Source organism: Triturus cristatus, chromosome 1_1, assembly GCF_964204655.1.
Source record: "Triturus cristatus chromosome 1_1, aTriCri1.1, whole genome shotgun sequence".
NCBI lineage: Eukaryota > Metazoa > Chordata > Amphibia > Caudata > Salamandridae > Triturus > Triturus cristatus.
The window spans coordinates 1,056,479,369-1,056,506,748 of NC_140579.1; the positions used below are offsets into that span (position 1 = coordinate 1,056,479,369).

At 46.9% G+C, this 27,380-nt stretch overlaps 1 protein-coding gene and 1 long non-coding RNA gene across 4 annotated transcripts in view; one reads left to right on the forward strand and one right to left on the reverse strand.

The window, feature by feature from the left end:
• Positions 1–27,380, reverse strand: part of SCUBE3 (signal peptide, CUB domain and EGF like domain containing 3) — a 1,455,403-nt gene that overhangs the window by 1,198,334 nt on the left and 229,689 nt on the right. The gene's annotated exons all lie outside the window — the stretch shown is intronic.
• LOC146871519 (uncharacterized) overlaps positions 25,078–27,380 on the forward strand; it is a 366,584-nt gene continuing 364,281 nt past the window's right edge. For all 3 annotated transcript variants that reach the window (XR_014981011.1, XR_014981010.1, XR_014981009.1), the window contains exon 1: positions 25,078–25,231. This is a non-coding gene — a long non-coding RNA (uncharacterized LOC146871519). The remainder of the gene's footprint in view (positions 25,232–27,380) is intronic.

Here is a 27,380-nt window from a genome sequence, read left to right on the forward strand (position 1 = left end):
ATTCATCCAACACAATTCTTAATATTCCATATAATTGACAATCAACAAGCTCACAACCGCACACACAGCAGTACACTCTGGACAGGCTGTGCACATAACTGAAGCAGCATGCAGCTCCAACTGGAGTTTGAATGTCAATTTCCCAAAAAACACATTACACAGAATAATCATCATATGCTCAATACAGCTGGGACATTCCATATAGCTGGATAACACTACACTCACAACAGTGCTACCTATAATAATAAACAATGACAAGCCCCAACACAACAAAATAGGCAGAACAACCCACAAATCTTACACAGCTCAGAGGCCCCATATAGCTACCTCTATAAGTTCACAGTCTTCTTAAATCAATGAGAGGAGTTGGCCTAGCGGCTAGGGCGGTCGACCTCGAATCTGGGGAACTGGGTTTGAGTCTCAGCAATGACACTGAACATCCTGTGATTCTAGGCAAATCATTTAATCTCCCTGTGCCTAACTAAAATGAATGTGTCCTCATGTAACGCAACTGGTGCTATGTAAAGCGCTCTGATACCCGATACCTTCGGGTCAAGTTCGCGCTATAAAAAACTCCGTAAAAAATAAAAATAAAAATAACATATAACATATTAAACCCACACATGCTCAAAATCCCATATTTATTCTCGTTAAAGAAATATTTTGGGTCTGTAACAAGATGCCATACTCTAAGTTACCTCAGACACACACTCAAGCCCCAGCAATGCACACATCATTCTACACAACGGTATGTACCCAAATTGGTAAAGACCTGTTAGATAGAACACCTCTGACCACTGTTACACACCTTCTGCCAAACATATAAATCTATACACAAAAGCAGCATGTTAACTAAACCCATACAACTGATAAACCAAAGCAACCAAAATCAAATTGCGGTCTGTAATGCAACCTTCTACTTGAGGAAGGAGATACCTAGGAAGAAACCCAAACTCCAACAATGCTGCTTGTTATACATGACATAGCTGACAAACTCACCACAAACATTAAAAAAAACATAACTTTGAACCCATTACCCACTCCAACTCCAGACGCATCTGCAGCCTGCTCTAGATAGGCAAAACAATTAAGAGGCAGGTCTTCAATCAACTGGTCAACTACATCGACCTGCTGGTGGACTACCAGTCTGGCATTCCTCCTGGAAAGCAGAAACTCTGAAGATGTTGGATAATGTTTTCAGCATACTTGAAAAAGGAGGCTCATCTTCATTTGTCAGTGGCTAGGTAGAACAACCCTGTTTTTTATCAAACCCGTTGGGTCTCTTAGATAAATTTATCAAATGCGACCATAAATCCGTCACCTCAGCCATGCTGAAAATAAAGTCTGGCTCTCCGGCCGACCCTTTCCCCTCCAAATATTTCCCCATAATGGCACCCACTGTCCTTGACAGTCTGATCGCACTTTTTAATCAATCTCTGGCTGATGCGGTCTTCCCTTCTGTCTGGAAGGTAGCTAGTGTTAGACCGATTCTGAAGAAACCAACAGCTGACCCTAAGGCGCTTCTGAATTATTGTCCAATCTCACTGCTTCCCTACTTTGGAAAACTATTGAAATCTATTATAAATCAGCAACTGGTAGGCCATTTGGAGAGGTATGAACTCCTGGACCCCTCTCAATCCGGTTTTCGAGCAGCACACAGTACAGAAACGGCATTGGTCGAAGTTACTGACAATATCAGATTAACCCTGGATAACACCAATCGGCTATTCTTATCCTGCTGGACCTGTCTGCTGCTTTTGACACCAACTCCCATAAGATCCTTGAGCGAAGACTATGGGAGGTTGGTGTCAGGGGAAGCGCTCTGAAATGGTTCATCAGCTACCTATCCGAACGCTCCACTACTGTTCAGTTGGGAAACTTCGTTTCCTGTGCGAGACCAGAAATAATGGGAGTTCCTCAGGGCTCCATTTTGAGCCCCACTCTTTTTAACCTCTATATGACCCCTTTGGCTGAGGTGATCAGATCGCACGGTTTCGATGTCATATCCTATGCAGAGGACATGCAGATTCTGATCACCCTAGGTCCCGATCCAAGTGATACTAAAAAGCGTTTTAAGGACTGTCTTATTAGTGTTGATGAATGGATGAGCTCAAACCATCTTCAGCTAAACGGGGCCAAAACAGAGATTATGCTTTTCGGAAAAGCCAGCAACCACTGGTCACAGGACTGGTGGCCTTCCGAGCTTGGACTTTGTCCTGTTCCAAAGAACACAGTCCGAAATCTGGGCTTTCATATGGATGATTGCCTATCCATGCGCAGCCATGTCAAGCACATTATAGGTACCTGTTTTGGTGTCATGCGCAGTCTCAGAAAGGTTTTTAGATGGCTCCCTATGGAGGCGCGCAAACCTCTGACACAAGGACTGATAACAAATAGAATGGACTATGGTAACGCGCTATTGCTGTATATAAATGAAGATCTTACAGACAAACTCCAGGTTCTACAGAACACAGCTGCAAGACTGATTCTGGACCGCCCATTTAGATCTCCTTCTGCAGTCTGTCTGAATACCCTCCATTGGCTCCCGATCAAAAAACGAGTCCGCTTTAAAGTATTATGTCTTACACATAAGTCCATATATGGAACTGGTCCAAAATACTGGCGTAAAAAGTTGCAATGGTACTACCCGTCTAGAAGGTTGCATTCTAGTGATGCGGCTTTGCTAACTCCGCTAAGAATCAACACCGTCAGACAGGGAGGTCGCTCGTTTTCTTTTTTGGCCCCATCGTTCTGGAACAAATTGCCTCTCCATCTTCGTACCATAAAAGAACATGGTAAATTTCGTAAAGAGCTGAAAACCTGGCTCTATGTCAATTAGCCTGGTCTTTGCCCACTTGAGCAGTCTGCAAGCGCCATAAGACTCTTGCTGAGTGATATGTGCGCAATATAAATTCTCCTGATTTGATTTGATTTGATTTAGGTCTTGAGTTGGTTCACCTCCTTTTAGCTAATTGTTAGCAGGTGATCAAGACTGATGAAGACATCCCAGATGAGGCACCAAGATTGTGGGGTATATTCTCAAGAACGTGTGATAACCATCGCAAATTTAGCGTAGCGCAACTTTGCATATTGAAGTCTATCGCGGGAAAACAACACCATGTTAACGTGGTATTCACAAGCCTGCGGCACCATGCGATAGTCCAACGAGAACACGTCAAATGGCCGCGATAAAGTCAACGCGACGCCGCGAAACACCAACGCAAAAAAAGTAGCGATGAGGCTACAGGCATGCAATACCCAAGCGTCATGCGGGAAAATGCGCCATAAAAGCAACTAAAAAAAAAGGATAAAAAATAGAAACTGAGTAACACCATGGATGCTCCCGGACCGAGTGTAGAGGCCAACGCAAACCCCACAAGCCCCACAGAACACCACCAAGGAAAGTCGGGGAAGGGCAAGGAGAAGAGGAAGAGGAAGACAGGGTGCAGTCCTCAGGAAAACAAGATCAGCGTCACGGAGGTGACAGAACACCACCATCCACTGAACGTCAACATGACAAACGTGAATGCAGTCAGAGTGTCGAGGGGGCCTATGGAGGAGGACAAGAGGCGCTGGCACGATGTGAAAAGACAAACCAAGTACAAACCCGCTACCAACAGGAAGGCAGCAAAGGCGACAGGAGGTGGGGGACCTGCGCCACAGGAGGTGCCGGAGGAAATGGAGGCCACAGTCATCAGGGAGGAGACGGCGCAAGGAATTGGGAGTCCGTACACAGCTCGATAGGAACCGACATAACATCTACTGGGTGAGCAACGCACGTGTACATCCTCACCTAAGTCATGTACTCCAAATGTCCACTGTCCCGCATCAAATATACAGCACCTCTCAATCAGTTACAATGTACATCGTCATACAATCTGCATGTTAACCAGAACAATACGCCAAAACACATATCAACACAATGTCAACATGCATCTCCGCTTCGCATGCAGAGGGGCAAACAACACCTTCAGCAGAGCAGACCTGACTACTCATCAGTGATGCTGGAGAGAACCACCACACCTTCGACACCGATGCCCTACAACAGCCCATGGAGATCTTAGGCGACTCACCCCCAGGAGCAGTGCAGCCAAGCCACATAGAGGAGACACCAACCCCTGCACTGACCAAACAGCAGGAAGCACCCGCCTCCACGTCTGTCTACCAACACCCCACCTCGGCACACATCGCATTCCAACGGCAGGTGTCATAATGTCAAAAGGAGGTGGCCGAACAGGTGCGGGTGGGGTCAGAGCACATGGACCCCGAACGAGAGCACACACGTGGGTGTTCCAAGTCCCACCAGGGACCATTCACACCCCACAAAGGAGACCCACACCTCGACAGAGACACATGCATACTTCCTGCAAAGAACCACGCCCAGAGCCCAGGAATCATCATACACACCCCCACGCTGGACCTCTGTACTACGGCCCAGTTGACTTCTCCCATGCATTGAGCGGGTGACGACGAAGCTGCATGTCCAAGGTCTTACCCACTGCCAGAGGTAACATGGTTGCGCACGATGTACACAGCACAATGTAATGTTGTAGGCCATGGGACCCTCATGCATACATCATGACCAAATGTACACAATGAGATAGTTCGTGGAACTGGCCTCGGGCACGAGCGCCCGGCTCCTTTATTGGCAGGGACACATGTACAGTGACGCCTGTGCTGGATGTGTGTTGGGTGAGTGTAAGCCAGCCAGCACAGAGTTGCTGGTGCTGGCAACAACTTGCACAGTGAACACCATGGAAACAAAAATAGTAAACACCAGCATTACAGAGACTACTGCGGAGCATCATGTTGGTAGCCGGAGCAAGTACAGAGGTCAAACAACATGCAAACAGATGTGTCTAGGAGTTGCAGTGCATCGATGTTGGGGCGTCAGAGCTGAGCTCGCTCATTTGAAGAAAATGTCAAGGATTGTGTCCCTTCGGGAAATACCTGAGTCAGCTGCAGTGGGGTGTGTCACACCTGCATCATCTCCCTCAACATCGTCCCCGGTCTCCCACACTGCCTGAGGTGACATTGCTGCGTGAGCTCCCCACAGTACATAACCCAATCAGAAATGATCCATGAGTCGTGGTGCTCTAAGTCAGTGGCACCTAGAGTGCTGACCAGGGCATCAGGCAGATGATGCCATCCACGACAGGTCAGACCAACTCTGACAGTCTGGCAGTAAGACACATACGACTCTGGCTGTTGTTGTCTGGAGGTGGTCCTGGCGGTGGTGCGTGTGTGCCTCCTGCAGTGATGAGGCGTCCGAGTCGGTCAGGACTCGAATTGATGTGTGAGCCCTGGTGGACCGCTGCTGATGCCGGAGGCAGCGGACAGTGCAGGGCCACAGACACAAGGCATTGAGGACCCAAGGCCACCGTCTCAGAGGCCATCCAATATCTCAGCAGACAGGGTCCCTGACTTGAGCTGCACAGAGTTAGTGGCCCTGGATGCACTGCGGCCGGCACAGGCACACCCGCAAGGGACGGTGACGTATGGTGCACTGAGATCGGGCCACGCGAAGTGCTGAGCGGGTCCTCATCGATGTCCAAGGTGAACGAGGCGTCAGGTTGCGGGAGCCAGTGGAAGGTGTCCTCCAGGGCAGGATGCAGAGGGTTCAAGCCGTCTGGTAGTGGCAAATGGAGGAGTGGAATGCTACTGCCTCATTTTCGCCACAAAGTCAGTATCACAGACATGATGATGACGACAATCCCAATGCCATAGACGCATTCACCACCACAGTTCACCCAAAAAGTATCCATGGATGTTGTGGAACAGACTCAGTGGCACCATAGCTGAGTGGGTGTTCAGTCAGCGACGATGCCGTGTCCTGCCTGCTATGGACTGGATTGTAATGGAGTGAGGCATGCTGGATCGCAGTGTAGGCCGGAGGCAGCGATCCACATGGGCCCACAGCCACGTGTCGTTGGGATGACATGCAGAGTTGCTGCCACCTGATCGAAGGGTGTACAGTGAAGTAAGGCTGCCATGTATATGAGGCCTCGGACATCATGTAATCAAGACACAGTTCCATATGTGTGACCTACTGCACCGCAGTGTAGGCCCGAGGCAGCGGTCAGCAGGGGCACACAGCCACATGTCGTTGACACGCGATGCACAGAGTCAGTGACACCAGAGCAGTTGTCGGCAGTGTTCGATCACCTCCATAACGATGCTCCTTTTCTCCTCCGGACTGAACCGCGTCTTCCTCTTACACCTCTCCCTGCGTGCAATGATATGAACTCTGGCATACATGTATCAAGACTCAATTCCAAGTGTGTGACCTACTCGGACTCAGTGTAGGCCGATGGCAGTAGTCAGCAAGGGACCACAGACAGCTGTCATTGGAATGCTATGCACAGAGTTGGTGGATCGACATAGAAGGGAGTACACAGATATGACTCAGCCATGACGTGTGTACTCGGCCATTGCATAATCAAGACTCAGTTCCAAATGTGTGACCTACTTGACCGTAGTGTAGGCCGGAGGCAGCAGTAGAGTAGGTCAACGAGATAGAAGTAAAGCGGGCCTGTGTCGCGGAGGCCGTGATGGTCTGAGGAGGCTGCCAAGGTCGCGGGCCTCGGGCTTGGAGTTTGCGCCGGCACGTGGTGGGCCCTCTTTGACACACGCCAGTGTCAGCAGGTGGGCAGTGTGGCCTGGCTGTGCAGGGGCGGACCCGACAGGTTCGGGGTCCAGCGGCCCGGGGTACAGCAGGCGCACAGGATCGCAGACAACTCCACTCACAACGACGGCATCGGCCTCGTGGCGGGGTGAGAGGTGCCGCCCTGGCAGAGAAGTTGGGCATTCTGGAAGAGAACCACGCCCAGGGCTACGTGCTTTTTATTCACACCCCTACACTGGGCTGGCGTATGCTGGGCCAGCCCACTCCGCACACGCTTATGCGGGTGACGTAACAGGCTACATTTCCGCAAACTCCCCCACTGGTTGGGGTGAGGTGGTTGCGTCCACTGTCCTCTACACTCCATACACCAGCGGTGTATGTCGCCATGGATATGGGTGTGTTATGCATACTGCAGTCTGTCCAGCACATCTCCCCCACACTTGGCATTGTGTACTTTCCCATACATGGGTCTCTTGCCTCCTTCACACATGCCTGGTTCCTACCTCTCCCCACATTCCGCTATAGTGGGGCTGGGGTGCTATGACTTTGATGGCTCATGTTCACGGCTAGCCCAAAATACCATGGTAAGTTGTGCTGTCGTGTCTGGTGGGTGGGCATGTTGTTTGGCATGTTGCATGTGAATTTGTGACACATGCATTGCCAGAGTTGTGAGTTGCATGGTTGTGGAGTTGAGGTGTGTGGGGTGTTCATTTGGTAGTTGCCAACGGGCTGTGCATTTCCATTGGTGCCATCCTAGAAGCGCTGGTTGATGTAGGACTGTCGGAAGTTGTAGGTCTCATGCACACTGCCTGGTTAGTTGGCGACGACGTTGGTGGCGATTCAACTGTGTTGGGATGTTGCCTGCACATTGAGGGGAGGCGTGTGCTTTCTGTTGGGGTACTTGCGTGCTGTGTCGGCAGGGGGCACAAGTGGGACATGTGTGCTGTCGTTTGCCCACGACACATGCGTGCATCCAGCTATGGCGTATGGTCCTTGCTTGGTCTCCAGCGGTTCCAGCGCATTGTGGTGGACGTATAGGTACTGGGGTACGAGGCTGATGATGGCATCCAGGGCAGGTGTGAGGGACTCGGATGTGGCAGGCTGTTAGACTCCTCGGACTCTGGCGGGTGTTGGTTGGGAGGTACCAGTGGCCAACAGGTGCAGCACAGCCAGCAGCTTTGTCTGAGGTGGGATTTTGGTTGTCTGCTGTGTTGGTGCCGTCAACATGTTGGGCGATGATGGTCAGGATGCGTGGATGGTTGTCCTTTTGAGCCTGTAGTGTGCAATGTCATTGTCAGGTTTTGGGTCTGTGAGGCTGATGCATTTCCTGGGGGTCTGCTGTTTTTGTCCGCGCTGCCTCTGTGGTGGTCTGGGGTTCCGGGGGGGGTGGCTGTCCTGGGTGTGGTGGCGGGGGTGTTGTGTCCCTGTTGGGGCTCCGCGCTGCATTATCAGTGGCTCCACGGCGTCTGTTGGTCTTCAGGTGTGTCTGTGCTCTGGGATCCCTATTCTGTTGCCGGTTTTCGTCCGACTTTGCACCAGGTCGGAGCAGGTGTTAGTTTCCTGCTGCTATCGCGCCTTATTGCATGTTTTGTGATCTTATCGCCGATGTGGCTGGTCGTTGAGAATGTTGCGGAGTGGTGTTGTCGTGGATTTTTGCTCGGGAACGCCTACTCTGCATCTCATTAGCGATAGTTGCCGGGGTCATCCTCCGTGGCGATGTTGTTTGAGGATGCTATCGCAGGGAAACTGGTGGTATAGGCAGTTTGCACCGGCTTGTGAATGGGGCGATGGATTTATCGCGACTTTGGCTGCGCTAAAGTGCCGTTAACTCAGCGATAGCTCCTTGAGAATATGCCCCTGTGTGTTCTACGAGGAGCTCCATATTGGCTGGCTGACTGTATCTGGAGCGTATGAGCTTGGTATTCAAAGTATGTGACACGAGCATCCACCGGTATGCTGATGACACACAATTATACATCAAAACTATCCAGTCATGATTTCAAAACCCTATGAATACTCTTGTGAGACTCCAGACTTAGATGACAGACAATTCTCTGTTGCTCAGCCTTCTAAAAACCTATTCCTTCTCCTATCTAAGAAAGATAGAGACAAATAAGACATAAAGCTGATTGATGAACTCAAGGTAGTTGACTTTTACCCCCTACACTGACAGCAGTGCAGCTTGTGAACTAAAAGGCAAGTCAGTTGTTATGTGCACTTTTAGTGTGGCCTAGGTTTCTATTATATATGAACACCATTATAGTTTATTAAGTCAAACACAAGAGAAGTGTTTGTATAGCACACATCTTGAAGTCATGTATTTCGAAGTCCTCTTATAAGTGATATTGAACAAAAATGAGGGAAATTGAAAGAAATCATTTGTCTAGGATCACACAATAAGATGAAGTGGGGAAGCTGGAATTAATCCCAGGTTCTCTGGTCTTACATTGTTCAATTCAGCTACTAGGTGTATATGCTTTGCTTCCCCTATACCCACCATACCACCTACTCCCCCACCAGACAACCACCCCGCTAGCATCAATGCAGCCCTCGGTCACATCACAGACTAAACTTTGTGGCCCATGGGAAAATGTTTGTGAGTACCCATGATCTAGACTAACCGTGGACAATGAACTCCACTCCGCTAGCGGAGGTTGCGGACATTTGCTAACTACACATTACATTGAAAACACGGAATTCATGCAATAATTCTGACTCTACTACGTAGCGGAGTTAGCTATTGCACCCACAACCCTTTGATAAATCAACTTCATCTTTACATGTTAAAAAGCATATAACCAATTCACAAAAGTGAACTTTGAAAAATACCAGGCAATGAGAGAGGTGATGATTTTGTGCTTGGGGTGGACCTAGGAGGAAAACTATGGAAAAACAGTTTGCGGTGGACCAGGACCTAGGTGTCCCTGTCAAAGGTTTTACCTTCAGACTTAGTCCCGGCTGCTGGAAAAGCTTCTTCTCGTCAATCCTGCAGCACCTAGCACTTCGTGGGAGGCTTCTGACCACTAGCTATCTCTACAGCTAGGTCTCCTGCAGGGTCTAGTCCTTTTTAGTAGGCTGGGCCCTCTTGTAGTCAGCAGTCCTTCTGCTTTTTGTGTCAGTGAAGCAGGTAAACTCAAGACCAACCACTTGACCTTGGAGGGCAGATCCAGTCCCTGGGTGCTAGGAGTATTCAGCAGTACTTGTGTGAGTCTTTGTCTTCTAGCAGAAGTCAGGAAAAAGGATTCTTCTAACAAGAGGACCTTCTTCTTCAGATGGAGTCTTCCCAGGCAGTGTGGTGTGATGACTGGCAGAACTGGTATCCTCACATACTATGACTGGTTATGTGCTGTCTAGAAGGGTCCAGGAAATGAAGAGGTGAAGTCCTCCCTGGCATCTCTAAGTCAAACAAGGTAGCGCCAAAGTTGCCCTTTGTTCTGCCAACTGTTTGTGTCCACTCCCAAATAGATAATCCATGCTAAGTGGTCAACAGTTAACCTTTGGCTATTCGTTAGCTCTCAGAGGCGAGTCATTTTCCTCTGAGCTAGAGTTGTTAACTTTCCCAGCCAAGGATGTGTATTCCAACTCTGGAGGGGTGATGAGTGACAAAACTGGTTTTAAGCCAGTTAAGGCACCTTAAAGTTCCTTTTTTAAAAGGTACTTTTCCACTTAAGTTATCAAAAATCTGATTTAATAATTGAGTCAAATGTTAAAAACTAAGCAGCAACTAATGAGGTAAAGAATGAAGATTTTAATCCCAACCAGGTCTAAAGAGTCTAGCCTAGCCTAAATAGCTTAGAATTTTTTTTACTGCGAGGGCACACGGGCACACTAACCCCAATAGAAGTGTGACATACACATATATATATATGTATATTATGTATATATATATATATCGGCTTGCAAGGCACACTTTGGGAGTGACATAGTCTACGAGGCAAAGGCTTTTTGTCCTGTGATGTGTTGCTACAAGGCATTTAAACTGCAGCCTAGTCAGAGCATACAGGTGCTCCTGGCAGAAACATGTTTTTGTCATACATGTGAGTGGTGAAAGTATACAGTGAAGCTCCTAGCTCATATTTGACATTTACATTTCCAAGCCATAGGTGCACTTAGTGCACCATTTACAATGGACATATATGGAAGTTAAATAGACCCAATCGGGAGTTAAAGTGTACTGTGCGTGTTTTAGGGGGGAATCATAGTTATTGTGCTAAAGTCAATAAATGCAGACATGCAAAAATTGAGGGACTACCACAAATGGTGTTATTCCTTACAAATACAATAATGAAAGGCAATCTAAAACAACTTCAACAGATCACATCTATTTAACTTCCAATCTCTTGACTATTACCAGTAACAAAAAAAAAATAACACACATCTCAGATTTTCACAATTAGGGTGAAGGTCTTCTTGCCAGGTTGTAAATTGAATTAATAACTATTGGGGGTGAGGCACCCGCTTCTTTTAGTATATTGCTATGACTGTAGAATAGTCAGTGAATACTTCATTGGCCAGACTGCAAAGAGTAAGAATGTCTGTAAGGGGAAGAAAAGCTTCAAGGCCCAATCTACGCTGTGACAAATGCATGGTAGATTTAATGAAAGTCATCACAACCACAAACCCGCTTATCTTGCAGATAAGCTCATCATCTCTGATGGTCTTACAGAGATGACAGTTTCTAAAGTAGGGATAAGAAACAGAGTTACATGTATGGTGTATAAATAGTGTTGGGCTCTACTCTCAAATTTATGCACGTATACAAGGGGAAACGGTGGAACACCTGCCTGAGCAAAATGAAAAACAAGGATTTGCAATGCAATAGCTCTCGCATTAGTTAAAGTTAGAGCTACTGGTGTTGCAAATGATAATGTTTGTTAGATTTTTTTGAGGGAGGGAATATGCGAGCAGTACCATTAGAATTAAAAAAATATATATGAACCAAGGAAAGGGTGCAGTACCACAAGCTGTTACTAGGTGTTCCTGTGAAGTTCTAAAAGGCCAAATAAGGTACTGCACCCTTAATGCAATTATAAAGAAAAAGATTGCAGCTAAGCATATGTTTTCCTTTGTTTTTATTAGAAGTCAGATTTTTGTTTGCTTGCATTTTCAGAAATGCAAAATTGCAGGGAGGAGCCAAGATGGCGATCGGGACGGCAGCGTAGGCTCTCGGCTCCGTGAACCTCCGCATCCCGCACAGATATCCTGCATGAGATCCTTAGCCAGCGCTATATGCCCGTGTTGGTGATTGAGAGCGGCAACCGATCGCGTGATTCTGAAGTTTCTGGCGGCGGTACCGCCGGAGAAATGTTCACCTGAAGTTTGCGGCCTGTGCAACCCTGGAACCGGGACCTCGAGTGGACAACATGGCCGGGCGGCAGTTCAACAACAGCGGCCATTGGTGACTGGGTGGAGTCGGAATACCGGAGAGGTGCGGATATTGGCCTGAATTTCGCCGTGGTCATTCCTACCACTGGGGCGTAGCGGAATGAGTGCATGCCCGAGGTGGCAATTCCAAGATTCTTCGGTAGTCGCCTGAGCCCTCGCCAGTGAGCGGCTCGGACGCTGCCTGTAACTCGTCCCGATTTTCGCGGGCTGCTCCCGGATTTTTGCGGGCGCTCGTCCAGGGTGAGGATAACTGTTACCTGTGACCATACACCGGATACATATTTTACCTGCCCCCGGAACCCGTTTGCAGTACCATGGACCTTGATGCGCTTGTGCCTGAGTCCCGGTCCCAATCTGGGGTGGAACTACCCTGCGGCCATCTTGATGGGATGGATTCTATCATCCTGTACACTGGGTCGCAGCAAGATTGGGAGTATGTGGCTAAGAGGAGTGTAGCGCAGCGGGCGCGAGGAGCTGTGCTGGGGTACGGTGACCTACTCGAAGCTCTCGGTGCCCTTCGTTCCACCCTGGTTCACGGCGCCTGGGTACTGGGGAGAAAGCTTGATGGTATTGAGTCAGCGTCGGAACAGTTGCGATGTGCCTGTCCCCAGGTAACCAGGGACTTGTTTTACTTCACACAGGAGGACAGGGTCATGGCCGCCCCTGTGAATAGGGGGAAGCTGGAAATTCCTGACAATGTGCCAACGTGTGGTCGGCTGGCTGTAGGTCGGGTCTGTTCCGGAGGTTTTAGACTTGAGCAGAAGGTGGTGGCTTTGGCCCACGCACAGCCTCCGGCGACCCAGGCAATAATCAAGCAATGGTCGCCTGCTCTGGCTGATTCTTACATCCTGGACCTTGTGTGCAGTGCATGTCCTGGGGCAGGACTGGGAAAGATGATCCTCCATAATGATGGCTGTGTTGGTGTTCAGAGACGTCCACCCTACATGTGTGTGTCGCTTCCGGTTATTTCTTGGACGCTCCTTTTCCTCGTAGCATTGGACATGGCACTGGGTCGATGGGTATGCATCGGTGGATTCGCAAAGAGAGGCCAAGGATAAGACTGATCCTTCAGAGGTTGTCATCTGATAGGCGGGCGGGCACAGGGGTTGCGTGCTCTCACGGCATAACTAATAGTGTAATAGGTGCATAACGCTCCCCATTTTTCTTTGACATGAAAAATTCTTGTTGATTACGGTTTGCTTTGGGGAGGAACACATTGTGCGGGAGGGAGAAGCCGGGGGCATGTTTGAAGGCCCTCCTCCAGTTTATTAATACTCTCTCCACTCCCCCGTTAGGTGGGGTTTCTTTTCCTTTTCCTTTTTCTCTGTTTCTTCTATATTTCGGGTCTGGTTCTGGGGCAACAGGCACACTGCTGGGGGGGGGGGGCCGTAGTCATCTGCAGAGGTGCAGGGTGGGGGGCTGGGGGAGGAGATTTTTTCGTTTTTTACTTTGTTTCTATGGCCTCTTTTCTCTTCTCTTATCTTTCTTTGTCTTTCTTTTCTGGGGTCAGTACGGTAGGTTTCCTTCGCTGTCAAACACTGCTTTTTCATTTGTGCCTCAATTTCCGTGGTGCTTTCTGGGTCTTAGGGCAGGGGACTGTAGGCGCACATGACTCGTGATATTCTTCCACATCCTGAACCTCCTGTTTTAGCGCCACTGACTTGATAGATTGCTGTTTATTGTTGACGTTTACTATTCTGCCCGCCATTTTTCGCTACTGGGAAATTGTTTGGCACCTGATCCTTCCATTCTCTATTATAAAATGAAAACCTTTTATATCCTGGTTTCCTACTTGGGCTGCTAAGTGGCCAAGAGTATACTAGCATGGAGATTCTGCTCCCCGAGGTGCTGCCTGTGATTAAAATTTGTTCTGTTAATCCAACTGCTTAGCGGCCGGCCCCGGGGGTTGTAGGCCCATACTTGTCTTTGGTTGAAATGTCAATAAAGGTTTTTCAAAAAAAAAAAAAAGAAAAAAAAAAAAAGAAATGCAAAATTGATGTTTATTTAGACGACTTTGGGTTGACCACTTCATTTCCATTTATAAACTCAATTTTTTGTGCCGGTGAAATAGCCACACATGCACTGCCTAGGCTTGACCTAAAAGCAAGCCATTTATGGCAACTGGTGTTAATTTAAAGTGCTTTCATAGCTACTTTGCACTTTTACAATGTACATTAAAACATGCTGTGACCTTAAAAAAATGGAGGAATTATTATTATTTTTTTTCTTTAAAAGGGCAACAGTTTAACAATTTCTTCTGAGCAGTGGGATAACAGAACTTTGTGTTGAAAGAGGATGTCACTTTAGAACCCCGGAGGGCTAAAGTCCAAATTTAAAGGCGCAGGCACTGGCCAATCGGAGGAGCATGCCAAGAGGATACCACGCCAGTTAAAGGGACGGTGAGCTGGGGAAGATTAGAAAGGCATATAGAATGTTTTTAAGTTGAATACTGAAAGCCGTGTACAACAAAAGAAAGGCACGCGGTCGCCATTGTTAAAGTGAAAGCGCGGCATGGCACGCTGCAATAAAACCCCACATAATATTTTACAAGTTGAATACGGCAAGCCATGCAGAATAAATGAAAGGCCCATGGCTGCCATTGTTAAAGTAAAAGCACAGCATGGCACACTTAAAAAAAAGAAATATTTTAATGCAACACTCTTACTAAGCAGGGCACGCTAATTACCATAAACAAATGAAAAACACCACTTAAATTACAGGAACAACATGTCAGGGAAGTGAGGTCTAGGAAGTGTGTAGCTGTTGTGCCTGAAACACCAGCTACGACAACGAAATCTCTAACATAAGAGTTCTGAGAAACTTTAAATGAAACTGCTGAGTAAGGTTACATGTAATAGGGTAAGTCCTTATTAGTGGAAGGTTACAACAGTAGAAAAAGAAGGACTAAGGAGGGGCAACTAAAGAAATTAGCCAAAGAAATAAAAGCATTTCCAAAAGACAGTCAAAGGAGCCAATTAAACAGCAGCGGCAGGTGTAGGTAAGCATGGTGGGTGGGGCGCAGCGGGGGGATGTTGACAGATGACGGAATGGGAGTTATTTATTTATTTACTTAATTTGCCCTATTCTGTCGTCTGTCCACATTCCCCACTGCCCTGCCTCTCCACCTCACCGCACTTACCTGAACAGCCGCTGCTGCAATTAAAAACATGGGCGGAGCTTAAAGCCCATATTCTGAATACAACACGTCTCAAAGACACAGCGCAAGTGCTGCCTAGGCGAGACATAAAAAAAACGCTATGCTACTACTACTGTTTATTATGCAGCTTTTTGTGGAGACAGTTCAGTTTGCATACGTTGAGGGAATAGCTAACACTCTCGAATCATCACCGAGGAAGATCAAATGTAATGCTTATTAATTTAGCTGGTTTACATAGCGCTCCAGCACCAACAGGCTATAGCGTGATTTAAAGAAAAACTGAAAAGGAAATAGTACATATAACAAGCGTTGACCACTGAACATTAGCACAGTAGAACTGGATGGTAGCTGGAAATATCAGCTGACATAAATAAAATGGCTTAAATATCATTAATAAAAATGTGTTCCAAAAGTGGGATTTTGTTTTCGAAAAACAAAAATACAATGGCCCTGACGCAGAGGAAGCAATTAAATCATAGATTAATAGTTGTGCCATTAAATGCACTGCTTGAAGTCAACCATAACTGGAAGATCTGCAGAGAAAGGCATTGTTATTCTTTCTGCTTTAGTCAATTGCATTGCAGCAAACAATTAAAACAAGCATTTGCAATGCAATAGGTCTTGCATTACTGATAGTTTGAGGTATTGGTGTTGCAAATAATAATGCAACACCAATAGCTTATACTTTCAGTAATGTGAGACCTAGTGCATTGCAAATGCTTGCATAGTGAGACAGGTACCAGCATTGTATGTCTCAGTGCAGTACCGCAAGCTGCTCCTAGAGCTCCTTTGTGAGCAATGCACCAGCATTGTATGCCTCGGTGCAGTACCGCAAGCTGCTCCTAGGAGTCCTTAGTGAGCAAGGCACCAGCATTGCATGTCTAGGTGCAGTACTGCAAACTACTCCTAGAGGTCCCTAGTGAGCAAGGCACCAGCATTGCATGTCAAGGTACAGTACCACAAGCTGCTCCTATAGGTCCCTTGTGAGCAAGGCACCAGCATTGCATTTCTAGGTGTAGTACTGCAAGCTGCTCCTAGAGGTCCCTAGTGAGCAAGGCACCAGCACTGCATGTCTCTTTGCAGTATCGCAAGCAGCTCCTAGAGGTCCCCAGTGAGCAAGGCACCAGCACTGCATGTCTCAGTGCAGTACCCCAAGCAGCTCCTAGTGGTCCCTAGGGAGCAAAGCACAAGCACTGCATGTCTAGGTGCAGTACCGCAAACTGCTCCTAGAGGTCCTTAATGAACAAGGCACCAGCACTGCGGACCTCTTTTGGTCACATATGGTACTGCACCCTGCAGAAGATATGGTAAATCCACCCTACCCATAATGCATTGCATGCAAGACAGTCCTAGAGTACATTCAAATAGCTATGTCCATATATACAATTAGTAGCTTTGAAATGTGACAAAATAATTATTACATTAATTTCAGACTAGGTTGTACTCTGTGTGGAGTTGATGAAGGAAAATTTATAGACGGTCTTATATAAATGTGAGATGTTCTAGTGAGCAAAGTAACCACTGCCAGCCTAGCTTAGGACCAAGTGTGTGTCTTGCCTGATGCCTTTTAAGAAAATAGTGCTTTGAGGCTGTAATTAAAACCTAGGGAGTAACAACACATGTAACATGGGGTGTCCTCATGGGAGGTTACAAGAAGAGACACGCGGTACTGAGGAGGGACTACTAAGCCTAGTGACCAATGAAAAGCCACCATTTACAAAGGACAAGGACAGGAGCCAATTAAAAAGATGGGCGGAAAGTAGGCAGAGCTTTATGCACATATCCTGAATACAGCATGTCTCAACAAGACCTAAACAAGCATTTACAATGCAATGGTCTCGGCATTGTTAAAGTTAGAGCTATTGGCATTGCTCATGACATTATTTTTGTTTATGTTGTTGTTTTTAAAAGATTTAAAGAAACGGCATTGTTATTTACAATGTAAATAGCTTAATCACTCTCAAATGCTCCTGCAAGGGAAACGCTTTGTGTGCTCTTGCACTCCCCCCCCCGCCCCTCCCACTTGTACTGCGAGGCGCGCGCTTGTTTAAACTAACTATGTGTATATTCACAAAGCGCTTACAGGCTGTGAAGTCAAAGAGCTATGAACACCCACCTCTGCGGCCCCCTTCTCTTCCTAAATCCATTGTTTATTTTTTTGCAGGTTGATATTGCGCAACCTCTACCCGAAGGTATTGGAGCGCTTTAAATGACCACCAGTTACCTTACACAAGACACATTCATTTTTTTATAAACACGGGAAGATTAAGATATCACAGGATGCGAACCAAGGCCGACACTCGAACCCTGTGCGTCAGCTCCAAAGTCGGCTGCTCTAGCCCTAAGTCTACGTCCTCTATTTGAATTATAGGACCCACTGACCTGCCTCTTGACCTCGACCACTTAGGAGACTTTGAAGGTGAATTTGTTTAAGTTCTCGTGTGCCCTGATCCATGCGTGAGCAGCTCGCCGAGTTCATGTTTTTCGCTTTGCCTTCTAAGACTTGTAGCCCTACTTTTAACTCATTCTTACAGGAGAATTATAAATCCGAACCTGTAACAAAAATACAATCTGGGTAGGATTAACTACCCTCGCAAGGACCAAGGAAACTACACGACCCATCATGCATCTGAGCTCACACTCATCATGTAAGCAGAACGCGTTGGCCCGAACAGTCAGAGGTTGTTAACTTTAATCTCCCCCCTCACAAGTACTCCCAAACGTTCCCTTCCCACCACAGCCGCACCACAATCACTATGTCTGCCAACTTCAGTGCTGAAAGGAGGTGCAGTAAAGGGGTAAGCTCAAAGATGCTAGATCTGCCGTAGAGAAAAGAACCAATGTATAGTGTATGCTAACATTGTGAATACAATCCTCGAGACAAATAAAAGCTAAGATAATACAATTATAGAGCATTTATTTCCCCCCTCCCCCGCCCCTTTCATGGTATCATCTAGATTGCTGTTGAACAGTGGAGGGAGTGAGTAGAGTGTTCTTCACATTAGCAGCCTCAGAAGGATTAAATGCTGTGTCACCTGCAGGAATTTTTTTATCGACCTCGGAAAGATGACATGCCTAATTTGAATTATGATATTTATTATCTCCTAGGCCACTCGAATGACGCAGAAAGGGAGGACCAAAACTAGGAGGAAAAAAAGGCAACTATGCAGTATAATGAGGCACTTTTTTATAGTATTGCTTCATTATTTTGTGGTTTTTTAGGTCTCGCCTGACCCAGCGCATGCGCTGGCCTGGCGAGACTTATTGAGAGGGCTCCAAAAAGTGCTACCAGGCCAGCCTAGAGCCACAGTGCATGTGCACGGGCGCGCGCGCCGCGCTTTACCGCGATTACTTTCGGTTTCGCGGCCGCTTTGATGTTTGATCGTGATCGTGATCACTTTCACTTTCACGGCCGCTTTGCATAGCCAATAGGTCTCGCTTTTGGGACCTTATAAGTATTTAGTTATGCAACTGTTGCATGGCTAAACACTTATAAGGTCCCAAAGGCGAGACCTATTGGCTATGCCAATGCTTGTTATACTTGCTAACACTTTCTGGCCAAAGATTTGACCTCATTGGTACCAGTTTAACAACCAAATATGGTCATAAACAACTGAAGGATGGATAACCAGTCAACCTTTGCGGGTGGCATTCTATTGTGCGGAAACAGGGGTCGCCACATATTTAGTAACGTTTGATGCGATTCAGCTAGACGCATTGTTTGGTTAAAATCTGCAGATACAGCAGTGGATGGATCAAGTGGCAAATGGGGCAAATCTATAATTATGTGGAAAACGCTGCGGCTGCAGAATCGCATAATTCAAGTGGCCCTGATTATATAGATCTCCGAAGGATAACAGGTTGAGTTTCACATATGGCTGTAAATATATCAACCTCGTAAGGATTGCGGCCTATATCTGCCCAATCATGACAGCTTGGGTTTAACGGTACTCTTTGCAGTAGGGTCCCAACACACTGAGCTGCCTTTAGAGGGGTGACCTATAGCGCCTTGCCCATCACACGAGGGCACTGTGGGAGGTGCCAAGACTTGAAGGTTCGCCACCGCAGCGCCTCATGAATAAGGCACATCCTCCCGGCCTGGCAGAGTCTGGCGGCTCTTAAATTGCATCAGAAGCTTGTTAGCAAACAATAGAGCGCACAAGGGGCCGGGAGGGGCCGCGGGGGGTGGAAATGGCGCTGTAATTGGATAGGGCGGATGCACTGTACTTAAAGGTAGGGGGGAGGATCCGTGTCAAGCACCGGTACTGTGCCATAGCTGAGAGCTCCGCAAGGCTAACTGCAGGGGAAGAAGAGTGCACCTGTGGCACCCCACACACTCACCTCACACTCCCAGCTGGACCCGTGCGGACCCGGGGGTGCCAGGGCACCGCGCCCACTCTTCAGCGGATCCTTCGTTCTCCACCCGCTGCAGCTGAGGGTGAAGTGCACAGAGGAGCCAAGGGCGCATAAGGAGCGGCGCGGCAGGGACGGACCCTTGGACCTCCTTTCTGCAGCTGTGCCAGCACCGAGAACATCCTGGGGTACGGGGGACCCCAACAGTGCGGCTCCAGTGCAGGAGGATGCAGTCTTCCAAGATAAGGCTTAATATTGGAGCTTAGACCGTTCCCGGGGAATCCGGAACTTTGCACCGGGAGTTAAAGTGGTTTGCGCAAGATCACACGGTTGGTATAAAGTGGAGAAACCAGGATTTAAACGTGTTATGGTTTGTGACCTGAGTTGGAAACGTAAACTTCAGAGCACACCTCACCACAAGCTCCAGGTTGCGAGGATAGGGCAGCGAGAGCCATGAACACCGCCGCCTTTCTCCGAGGCGAAGCAGAAATGCCTCGGAGAAACGCAGCGGCGGTTTCGGATTCGGGGGCGTGTTTTTCTTTTCTCTCCTCTTGCCATTGGCTGGAGGAGAGGAAAACACGCCCAGCGAAAAGTAGCGAAAAAACACGCCCCCGAATCCGAAAAGGACGGGGCTTGTTTTGCGAGACAAAGACTCTTCTCCAATGGCTGGCCAGCATTTAAGAGGCCAGCCAATGGAGAAGAGGAGAGAAGAGGGGTGGGTTCAAGCCCCTCTTCTCCAAAACATTAAATCTCAGAGCGAGACTGCGCAAGCGCAGCCTTCGAGCCGAGACCTAAAAAGGGCGTGGCTAAAAAGTGGAAAGAAGAGCACGGAACACGCCCCCGAATCTGAAAACGACGGAGCCTATTTGGAGGGACGGCTCTCTCCTCCAATGGCTGGCCTCCGTTTAGGAAGCCAGCCAATGGAGGAGAGCCAAAAAGAGAGGCGGGCTAAATAGCCACTCTAAGCATCATAAGATCTCCGGACTGCCGGTTCTGCCTTCGGCAGACCGGATGGTCCCTCGACCTAAAAAGATTCTTCAAGGAGTCCGCACTAGAATACTATAGCATAGGTATCAAAGATACAGAAAAGATGCTAAAACTAGAATCCTGACTCATATTTAGAAAAACATGAAGTATGTGGGACGGTTTGTGATGTGAAACATGGACAAAATGCTACTCATGCTGATGCTCCCTCTGCAAACACGTAAAGTGACAACATACTTTCAGAGAAACTCTTTTATATCCTGCCTGCTGAGCAAGCAATTCTCATCTAGTTGGGAAGGAGGGAGTGCAGGACCACAGAGAAATACAAATATATATATTATGCGGAGGCCCTCCGAGTGCATACCCACCTCAAAGGTATACATATGCTTTGTTTCCAGGGTAAGGGCGTGCCATCTGTATCTTAAGATCACTTAGGGCTATAGAAACACCTGGGGCTGTGACATATGTGGGAGTAATATATGTATCTACTAGACAATCAAAAATCTCGCTCCTCAGGCAACGGCTCCAGCAGACAATCATTCAAATAAATGAAGCATAAACATAATAGTTTCACCTCTCTGCATTGATTTGAACAGAGAAAAATAACCAGAGAATACGTATTGACACCTACGCTGTAGCTAACTCTTAGAGGCCCAGGCTGTACAGCTGGAAAGCGCGGAAAGAGAAATACACCTTTTTCCCCATTTGCCCTTTGATTCTGATTACCAACACAATGTATCGCCACAAAGAAGAACAAGCATTTGCAATGCAATAGGTCTCGCATTTACGCGAGTTTGAGCTATTGACATTGCAAATAATAATGCCTTTTATTTTTGTTTTAAAAACATAAATAAAAGGCATTGTTATTTACAATCCCAATGGCTGAAACTCTTGTAACTGCGAGACCTATTGCACTGCAAATGCTTGTTCACTGTGCTGCAAAGATTGAACTGAGTGAGTCTAACCACTCTATGCTTCTGAAAATAAACACAGAATGTACCTATTTTTCAGAGCTATACCAGAAAAGTACGTGCAGTGAGGCTGTATTTTTTTTTCAGATTTTTACAAAGCTGGACCGCCTGAATGTCATCTTGACTTACTTCTGCATCTTTTGTGGCACAGCAGACAGATGCACTTTAGAGTCTCAGTAATACATCTTGCTTGATAATCAGAGCCATTACTGCTGACCTGGCGAGCAAGACCTGGGATTAGGCAGTAAAAAGAGAGACTGCTGGCACTCCCTTGAAAGTGAAAGAGGGTGGGGCTCAGTTTCATTCTGAGAGGCAGACAGCCAGACTCTCAGTGTGCCCAGGAACATTGATTAACTACAATGCCTGGGGTAGCAGATATGACCTCCCAAGTCAGTGACATCACAGTAAGTAGCATCAAATAACGTCTGACCCAAAATCCTAAGAAATAATGCCAAAAGAGCTTAATCTTGTTAACATCATAATATTTTGCATCATGGAAGCCTACTGTATATCTCTAAGGGAAAATGTATTTCCTAATTCACAGGGAGATAGAGCAGTCAGGCCCAGTAGTACTAATGTGTAGGGACTGTACATTGCATATAAACTAATGCGGAACACAGAGGTGATGGTTCTGTTAAAAATATTTTTGTTCAAGTATTCACAGTAATGGACCGTGTCAACAATTTTTAAAAATGAAAGTTTGTAAAATGTGTTTAATTTTTTTATTAGTGTTTTATTTTATATGTATTATCAACAGTGCACATGCCACTTTTCAATTCATTTATTTTCAACTTAAAAATAATCTCCCACTGGGATCCTTCTGTGCTAGGCTTTTGCCACCTCCGAGGCCAGGGGTTGCGAAAGAAGTGCTAGGGTTTGCACGGGGCAAGCCAGACTCCTAAATGATGTCCGTGGGTGTGTCTGTGGGTTCAAAGCAATGGTCTGCCAGACACCCACTGCTTATTACAGCAAGCCAAATGAGAACAGACAGTGCAAAGCTGGAACACAGACACGGGTGGTGAGCAGCAAGTGGGAGGAGGGAGAGCAAGGTGCAGCCAACAGCAATGACAAAACAACGAACAGGGAAGAGAGGGTGGACTGGAAGGGAGATTGTGGTACCAACGACATGTGGTCAATCAAAATGCAACAAAAAATGGAAAACAAAAATTTGTTATCTGATGTCAGGAGTGGAAAGATACAAGTCATCCCCAAAAAATACGACACAGAAATGCTCCTAGGCAGTACAGATACAACGAGTGGTGCGCGCTCGCGCCACAGCGAGACATGTGGTTTCAATTATCGCGCCCGAGTCTGGGCACGATAATTGAAACCACATGGCGGCGGTGCGGGTAACTGACACCAATAGGCCATGGGCGGAGCAATGCGCCCACCTTTGGCCAATTGCGTGCTGTCTTTGTTAAAAAGACGCACGCAAAGGCCAATAGCGTGTCCCAACAGGAAAAGCACACGCACGAGCGTGTGCGATTCCTAGGTCAGTTTTGAAACCCCCTACAAGAGGTCTCTCGCTGCGCGAGCAGTGCTACGCACTGTAACGCTAGGCAAGAGACATTAAAACTGCTCAGTTTTAGGCTCCATTCCCCCAATTATATCTGGAGGGAGATACAGAGAACACAATGACCTATTTCGGACAGTGTCACCCCATGAGTTAACAGGGATCACAAATTAAACACTCCAAGATGGGGATTCAAGTGCCGGACCTGTAATTACCAGCTTTTTAAACACAGGTTTTCCGGAATTACGGGGAGTTTAATGCTGATACTTAACACCTGCTCTAAGCAAGAGGTAAATATATGTGTGGCTGGGTCATTAAGCAGGGGGTGTGCCTCTGGAGGGTGAGGAGGTAGTGGGCTCTCCGAGGAGCATTGTCTGGCCTCTCTATGGTGTTGGTAGCCACCTTGTACCTCTCTCAGACGCTGCCAATCTCCCCCACTGGCTTTACCAGGTGCAGATCTGTAAGCAAAACTAGGTCCAGTGTTTCTGGACCCAATAATTTTAGGTCTAGAAATACCAGACCACTGGTAGTTGTCTTGAGCAATATCCCACCAGAGGATACCGCCCTGGTGAACTTGTGATGAGGGTTTTGATGTTTTAGGTGAGGTCCTAGCCAAATTAAGAATTTTTTTTCACAGTAATAGCTTAACAATCTTCTCTTTCGCAAAAGCAGGAATTATATATATTGGTGGCAACTGCCAGAAAATATTGCTTGCACTTCTTTGAGGGCTTCAGTTTTCAGTGCTTTAACATTTCCCATTATTGGATAACTTCAAGCACTACAGAAACTCAATAAATATAGATGTGTATGTTAAACAAAAATATATAAAACGCATTGTTGTACTGCATGCAGCCACTTAACATAGTGCAAAAAACACCCAAGTAACTAAGCGCACATTTTCCAAACACATAAATGTATAAAAATACAACTTGTACTTAAAAACATGGAAAAAATATTTCTACTGCACTATTAAAGTAGCAATTTTGATGGCATTGTATTTTGTGGCACGCACACATTTTGATGAATTTGTAACTGCCACTAAAACAATAAATAGACACAATATCAGACACTTCTGCAGTGGCACACATTCGTATTTTGGGCATCCAGTGTTTCCAATGAGAGCACAATTATCTGAAAGGCACATATACGATTTGCTGAAAATCCCTGATATATTACATTTTTTCTATGAACCTCAGATGCGACTTGCTTTCTACACTCACTATAACATCGGGGGTAATTTTATAGATGAATTACAGAGCCATCTACGATCAATGGGTGGGGGGGAGCTCCTAAATACTGTCAACTGCTTCCATCAACATGGTGGTTACTCGATTCTCCCACTGTACCGTTATATCCTTGAAGTGATCCCTCCACACCCCTCCTGATAGCCTAATGGTGAGAAGGGAGATTAGTTGTTATCTCCCCGGGGCTTTGTTGTCGTGCTTTTCGTAATTGAGCATTTCTTGTCACTCGCTCTCTTTTAACATGATCCGTGTTTAACTGTGCTTAATTCCTCATTTTTAAAATCTTTTGCTTCGTTTTTAACACTACTGCTGCTGCTATTTTCTTTTATTGTATTTGGAATGCTGACTGTGTGATTATTACTCTTTTTAAAAGAAAAGGAAAAACGGACCACCCACTTACACTTTGCTCCACTCACACACCTGAAGCTCGGAGGGACACTTCCTACTTGGCCGCCATCTTGGAAAAGGCGTGCTCTGGCAGTTGGGGGGAACTTGCTATAAAGCATGTGCGCTGTGCGGACGCAATTGCTTAGGTGAGAAGGGAGGTTAGTTGCTATCTCCCCGGGGCTTTGTTATCGTGCTTTTTGTAATTGAGCATTTCCTGCCACTCGCTCTCTTTTAACCTGATCCATGTTTAACTGTGCTTAATTCCTCATTTTTAAAATCTTTTGCTTCTTTTTTAACACTACTGCAGCTGCTATTTTCTTTTACTGTATTTGGAATGCTGACTGTGTGATATTGACTCTTTTTAAAAGAAAAGGAAAAACGGACCACTCAATTGCACTTTGCTCCACTCACACACCTGAAGCTCGGAGGGACACTTCCTGCTTGGCCGCCATCTTGGGAAAGGCGCGCTCTAGCAGTTGGGGGGAACTTGCTAGAAGGCAAGCCCGTCTGCGCCCGTCCGCTTCCCGGTAGCGGCCAACAGCGCTGCCCGCCTTCCTTCTCAGGCGCATGTGGATCGCAAGACATGGAGCAGGGAGAAACTAGGATCAATTGGTGAGTCCCTGAGCAAGTGTACTCATGTTTGGACTGTGCTTGAAAATATAGATAAGATTTTTCCCAACTGTAATTTTGGTGTTCTTCACACGGGGGGCTCTACACCCTTACCCAACCATATTCCTTCTACCCCTTTGGTCGGACAAATTATCAAAGCAGCCCTGATTAATGCGCGCTCTATGGTAAAGCACGCGTCAGACATCTTTGAGCTTCTTGTTGACAACCAGCTTGATCTTTCATTTATTACAAAGACCTGGTTATATGACTGCTCCGCCCCTGTTATTACATTGGCTATCCCTACGGGGTTTAGAATTGCATGGGTGGGTCGAAAAACAGGGGGAGGGGTTGCGGTTGTTTATAGGGAAAGCTGGATTTTTACGCAGGGTAATTCCCAGGATTTTATGGAGGGCGAAGTGTTAGATTTCTCACTCACTATTTCTCCTCACTTTCTGAAGAGAGGTACACTTCTATATATCGGCCCCCTTCTATATATCGGCCCCCTGGGTCCCCTAGTTCATTTCTCAAAATGTTGGATGAAGCCATTGTGCGTAGAGCTTTAAAATACTCAAAATATATATTACTTGGAGATTTTAATATTCATTTTGACTTTAGAGAAGCTCCCAATACTTTTACTCTTAATGAGTCATTGAAACTTGGCCAACTGACACAGTGGATCAAATCACCCACTCATAGCGGGGGTCATACTATTGACGGGATTTGCTCTAATTTTCCGGTAATGGTATCTGACCCTCTTCTGGTCACTTGGTCGGATCATTTTCTAATTCATTTTTCTTGGTCCATTCAGCCTTCCACTTCCGTTATGAATGCTCCTGTAGTTAGACCTCCCCTTTGTATTGAACCGGCGGCTTTTGGGGGGGGGGTCCTGGCCGATACTCATCCAGGAATGTCAGGGGACTTACTGGAAGCAGTGGGCGGACTTAAGACTTGGCTGCTGGAGCAGTGGAGAAATTCTCTGGTCCTCCTGGTCATAAAAGAGCAAGAAAGTCTCCGTCCCAACCTTGGTGTTCTAAGGAATTAAAAAAAAAAATCTGCATATAAAAAGCTTGAACGGGTCTGGAGACAGGCTTACAGTCCTCTAGCGAAATCAGCCCTTGGGAATGCTCAGAACGACTAGTACTCTAGGGTGAAGGCTGCCAAAGGTCATTTTTTTGCAGAGCGCATTGCCCAATCAAAAAATAATTCCAAAGAAATATTCTCAATTGTTCAAAGTTTCCTAGAGCCGAACAGAGGACTTTTCCAGGATCTAATGATTGGTGCGAACAGATTTCAGTTTTTTTTCCCGACAAAATTAAAGCCATACAGGATAGCTTTGGGCCTGTCAACCAGTCTCAGGAGACTCAGCGCCATCCTAAATTTGTAATGCCGGGTTTAGTGAGCCCTTCTTTGGCTACATTCGCTACTATTCCCCTGTCCGACACCCTGACGATTCTTAAATCGCTCAAATCAGGCTCTCCTACCGACCACTGTCGAGCAAGGCTTCTGGCGGCAGTTGCGGATATAGTCTACCCGGAAGTAAACAATATTGTTAATATGTCCCTTCAGACCGCTATGATCCCACTTGAGTGGAAGCAGGCGAAACTTCATCCCTTGCTGAAAAAACCCTCACTTAATCCCACAATCCCAGCTAGCTACCGTACGGTCTCACTTTTTCCGGCTGTGGCAAAGTTATGTGAGAAAGCTGCCCATAAGCAACTCTCTGAGTTTGTTGAGACCTCGGGCGCCCTCCACTCTGCCCAGTCGGGCTTCAGGGCATCCCACAGCACTGAGACGGCCTTGGTTGAGATGGCAGAGGCTATTAGAGATTGTCTTGATGCTGGCGGCAGAGCAGCATTAGTGCTTTTAGATCTCTCTGCAGCGTTCGACACCGTGCCTCACCAACAACTTCTGGCATGATTGTCCCACATCCGCATCCCTGGGCAGGTACGGAAGTGGATTGAATCCTTCCTTGCCAATAGATCGCAGCAAGTATGGCTGCCCCCTTTTTCTTCTACTCCTAGAAGTTTGAATACGGGCGTCCCCCAGGGCTCAACATTGAGCCCTCTTTTGTTCAATGTTTATATGACGCCCCTGGTCTACTTGGCAGAGGAGCTGGGTGCTAAGATCATAGCTTATGCTGACGATACCCAGC